Raw genomic sequence first — 6,000 nt, forward strand, 5'->3', positions numbered from 1 at the left:
AATTCAATGCATAATCAGCCAAAGTCCGCATATTTATGCGGGGGCCGCATTTTTTCAAATACGCCGCACTTTCGCCGCATAAATTGCAGATTTCCGTGCAAAATATGCGGGGCTTGCATGATTTCATAATCCCCGCATTTTCGTTGGAAAAAAGTCACCTATATCTTACAAGAAAGATGAAAAATGTTGTGTTTACTTCACACAAGAGCAGCCATTTATGCTATGAAGTGACGTAATTACGCAACGTGAACATCATCGAAAAGCAGGGTATTGGGGGAATCACTTATTTTCTCTTTTGCATTAAACCGCAGTTTTTGCAAGTTCACGCAATTTCATTGCATAAAATTGCATAAATATCCCGCATATTCCATCGCATTTTTTAAGAAAACGTGCCGCATAATAAAGGATTTTTGCTTGCAACAATCACAAAAAAACTCTGCGTTTTTCTGGAAGGACTGACTAGTAGGAGTGCCAAAGACAGGCTGTGAAGCTGGAATGTATTTACGGATTCTAACACATTGCTGGTTTTGGTTTTTCATTTGTTGAAAGGTAGAACAGTTCACACAAGCTTAGAAACAGGATGGCAGGAAAAAGCCACCAACTTAGGGGATAAGGCAAGGGGCAAAGTCCGTGGGTAGCTGGGGTTGTCAACAGTAGGCAGAATATCAGGCAAACAAAAGGCATAAATCCAAAAACTGGCTGGGGTTCAAAACAAACACATCATTTCAGAAAAAAGGCTGGAATGCTTGTCAGGAATGGAACATTAGACAATCTTGCAGGGATTTAATGAAACCAGGATTCTTTGTTAAAGTGCCACCAGGAGGCACTCTCCCTGTTTGATCTGCTTGTATCTTATATATGACCAACTGTTTATTGTTTTTATATCTTTCATTTGTTATTTTCTTTTCAGTGGAGCTAGTAGCCAGCTTGTGGTGGAGGCTAAGCACGCTATTGTGGGTCCCTGCACAGTTTGTAGTGATAATAGCACTGGGACACCATTTGCGGTGACACAATTTGCAGTGAACCGGTTTGCAGTGACTATCCATTGCAGTGAGCACATGTGGTGGGTAAGTTGAGGCACCCCTGGAACACACCCTGAGTTAGAGTGCCTATCCACAGCTGGCCTCTGCCCACTTCCCCTTTTAATTTGGTAATTTTAAGTAACTGGGAGTCTAATTGTTTTAAAATAATTTAGCTTTTTAAATTGTCAACATTGTATTAGACATGTCTATATTTTCTACTTAAATTTGATTATCCTAATTCACCTACATTTCTAACCATCCTCTTTTCAGGCACTTTCAGTCTTTGACCATTTAATTTTCAATAAATTAGTATTTCTTTTTCAGGTGGCGTTGTCAGATAGTTCCACATTCTGGTGGCGGTTACTCCTGTGGAGCCACCACCCCTTGCCACACATACTACAGGGGAAAGGGGAATGCTGCAGGGCAAGTCGGAGTGACAGACTCTTGAACGTAACAGAGAGGTTAATGAATGGGGAAAAGGCAGGCATGGAGAATATAAACTAGAAATATGAATGCTGAGTAACTCCTGTCTCATCTAAAATAATGTGGACTTAAGCATGCCATCTTAATGTCCTGTTATTGAGACAAAGCCTTACAAATCATATTTCATGCACATGTACATGAGTATTTTAGAGCATTGCAGTGTAGATGCTAAATCATCTTTCTGAAAGTATTATAGAACGTATGGAAAATGCATAACGAAGCTTCATTTGGACATCACTAATATTAATTGTAAGTATGTGAAGCATAAGAGAATATCTGATCCATGTATAATGATATAGTAAGTGCTAATGATGTCCAAATGAAGTTTCATGAACCACTTAGCTGTATTTGTTGACTCGACTAGATGGCGCTTTTGGTTTAAAGAAAAAGTCTTAAGTAATGGCAATTCAGTGTGCTTTCAACCATTTGCTAAACAGAGATTGCCATCTATTGGGCTCCAAAAATAAAAATAAAAGTTTTACAAAGCTTAATTTGGACATCACTAGTAAGTATTTTGTATGAAGACAGTAAGCCCTGTGACAAGCATTAAAATAAGACCCATAACATCAGGCCTGGCTGAAATAAGTATGTAGCCGAGTATCGTGCTGAAGCCTGTGAAGCCACTAAATCATGGGCTATGTCAGGTAGAGCCAGACACAGGGCCTGTCCTTGAGTACAAGAAGCTCAAGATATAAGTATGCTACTCATTTCATTAAAAATGAGCAAGTCATGAGGGCTGATTTCATGGCTAAGCTGCTGCCAAGTAACAATGCTATTGATTTTTTGGAAAGAAGTGAGAGTTCTCAACAACTGCAAAAAATCTCTACCAGGCACTGTAGATGGAATCTCCAGAACAGACAATATTGCAGAGTTATGGCGACAGCATTATAGTACCTTATTCAACTGTGTCACATATATTTGTATAAGGCGGACAATATTGAGAGTAAAGATTCAGTGGTGATTATGTCACATGAGGTGTACCAATCTGTAAACAAGCTGTCTGATAACAAAGCAAGTGGTTTAGATAATTTTGCTGAACATCTTAAATATTCCAGTATGAGGATAGCTCTTCTCCTTGCTTTTTGTTTTCCTGGCTCTATGATTCATGGCTTGTTACCAGATTCAATGATGTCTGTTATATTAGTGCCAGTCAAGGACAATGCTGTTAAAGTAGGCAGCCTAGATGATTACAGGCCCATTGCTTTAGCCAGAATACTGTCAAAAGTCCTAGAAAGCATTCTGCTGAATAGATTAAATGAGGTTATTAATGCCACAGATAACCACTTTGGTTTTGAAGCTAAACATGGCATTGATTTGTGTATATATGCCTTAAAGGTAATTGTGAACAAATATAGAGATAAAAACTCATCAGTTCTTATGTATTTTGTTGATGCTTCCACAGCCTGTGATCATCAATCATAGAAAGTTTTTAAATTGAGTCAAAGAGAGGTGACCAAATACATTGTGAGAATTCTGGCTTACTGGTATGCCGACCAGTCTATGCAAGTAAAATGGGGCAATAGGGTCTCAGCTCCATTTGGGGTTAACAATAGTGTCAGCCAAGGTGGATTTTGTCCCCAGTTCTTTTTAATCTTTGATCTTGGCGGGTATATTGCTGGGGACCCAAAGGAGCGCACTGTCGAATGAGGTACAATTTTGCCAGATGGTGGCGATTTAAAAATGAACTTTACATTTTGTCCTGTAACTTTTGAACCAATTGTGTGTCCCCACGAGTCTAACCATAGCAGCTACTACATTTGCATCTCAATCGATTTTCTGCCATTTTGAATTGTGTCCAAATACGCTTCGCTACACCTTCTACAACTTTTGAGCAATATATTTAAATTGTACGGAACATCTTTGGACCAATCTGGTAAAAGTTACTTTGTCAGATTTTTGATATTCCATAGAGTTTTGCCATAGTTGGCCCTCAAAGTTTGCAAATGCTGGGGGCAGGGCTTAAAATGTAATATCTCCTCAACGCTTGTGCTATTGCAACCACATTTGGTGGACATGTAGAAATGATGTCTCGGAAGCCATAATATATTTGATAGTGAAGGCCAAATTAGGACTCATATAGCTTCAGGAACCATTTCCTTTATTTTCTGAGCCCATTAGATGGCTAATTACTAATTTTCAGAGAAAAAGCTGTAAAAACCCACTGTACACTACCTGCTCAGCACCAAACGACAATTAGACACAGTCTGAGACTATCTGGTGAACATAGTGCAGCATTAAGCATCAAAAGAGCCGGATATTGGTATCAGGAGTTGGTGAAGATCAAAACAGAGCTAAAAGAGAGTGAATAATGGACTTCCATTCACGAGGTGGCCAGAAACAAAACTCAAAATTAATGATAATGTAGCTCTGTATCTGCTGGATGTGTAAACTGGTAAACCTTTGCTAACATGATTGTCATATCAACTTAGATATGTCAATATTGTGTTCACAACTTATTTCTGCTGCCACCGAGTAAACTGAGCTGATTGTGACATTATTTCTGTTGCTGCACAGTGAGAACTGAATTACTAGTCTGACAAGCATGTGTGCGACTTTTCAGTGTCGGTAGGGTTCAAAGGACTGAACAGCCTTTTGATCAGTGTCTCAAAGAAATAACAAGGGAAGGTTATTGCCACCAACATTATTTCCCAAATAACATAAGAACATTGTTTTATATACTGTAGGTGAGTTATATAAATACACAATGTCCATTTTCACCAGCCAGCTAACATTTTATTTACATAGTTGCTAAAACTAAGACAGCTGCACCTAGAAAATGTGTTACATGTAGAAAGCTTTCTACTGAGAAGAAAACAAGACAATAACTGCTGCTCTTTGGTTATACTTATCATTAATATCCTAATGACACACAGCTGTATTTTTTTGATCCCATTTTTTTAATCTATAAAGCACTTAAGCAACTTAAAAAAGTTCCGAAATTAGGACATGTGGGTACATGGGATCAGTTTATCTTTGTCTAAATCCATCATTTGAGTTTGCAGTCTAATTTAAATACATAATTGATAACTCACATAATACATCTACAGCTAAAAACTTGTATGGCTTTTCTCTGACTGAAAATTGCCATATAGTAGCAATGGATGAATGAAGCCTCATGGAGCTTTGTGAGCCATTTTTTTTATTTTCTATACCAACAAGATTGCGCTCTTGGTTTTTAAAAAAAAAAGGCTCATGGAATGGCAATTCAGTGTGCTTTCAACCCTTTGTTGAACAGACAGCGCCATCTAGTGGGCTCATAAAATAAAGAAAATGGTTCACAAAGCTTATGAGGCTTCAGTTGACCATCACTACTATATGGGGGGAAAAGAAGAAAATAAAACCTTTTTAGACCCTAATTTCATGCTGTGAGGTGGTGGTGAATGAATATTAAACTTGTTTATTGAAATTATACAAAAGACGAGAAGCAAGAAGAAAGTGGGCCCCTGTGGACTTTTAGTTTTTCTAGTCATTGGCTCCGCCCGTTTGCCAACTACATTTTCATCCAAAGCTTCTAAAATTTCCTCTCTCCCTCTCTTTTGCACACATGCACGCACGCACACACACACACACACACACACACACACACACACACACACACACACACACACACACACACACACACACACACACACACACACACACACACACACACACTCTCACTGGTGTGATTTACATTTCAAAGGCTCTTGTGTTGCAAAACTACCTCACTACAAGCTGGGGACAGTGAAACAGAGACAGAAAGAGCAAAGACTTTAAACACCAGATCAAAGAGGAAGACACAGCACACACACAACAAACCCGAAGGCCACGGTGGCATCACTGCTGCCTGCACAGAGACTGAATCTGACAACTGGGACAAATACCTCCAGAGATTTCACATGCACGTCTGTCTTCTTCCAAACAGTTTTGATTGCACATGTCTACAAGGATAAGCCATTATTATTTTTTCTGTATAAAATGGCTCTTCTTTTCAGTTTGACATTACAAAATCCCACACATACATTCATTTTTTTTAAATACAGTGTGTGGTAAGACTTTACAAGGAAAAGTCCTTGTGTTGCACATTAAGTGACATTTCATAAAGAGGCAACAGCAGTCAAAATATATATCCTTGCAACTCCCCTTCATCAGAATTGACTGATGTTTCTGATACTGTGTATTTTTTTCAACTGGAAAGGAACATTAAATCAACTTTTTATATCATACCATTGTGAAACTGAAATTAGATGTAAATGCTTTCCATCATTGTTTTGTGGTAAGGGTCTGTATGATGAAAATATTGTCATGTGCCCATCTCCCTGAGGGTCTACGCAGACGTCTTTTGGATGTGTGGATGTGACCACAGACTGTTCACAGAGACCATATGTGCTGACTGCAACTGTGTGAATATACCCACCTAGTATACAGATGAACCATGTGCATCGGCTGTCTGCGTTCATGTTCGTTTGGAGTATATCAGTGCCTTTAGAGCAGGGATTTTCAACAGGGGGTCCGG

The sequence above is a fragment of the Perca fluviatilis genome, chromosome 10 (assembly GCF_010015445.1).
Source record: "Perca fluviatilis chromosome 10, GENO_Pfluv_1.0, whole genome shotgun sequence".
NCBI classification, from domain to species: Eukaryota; Metazoa; Chordata; class Actinopteri; order Perciformes; family Percidae; genus Perca; species Perca fluviatilis.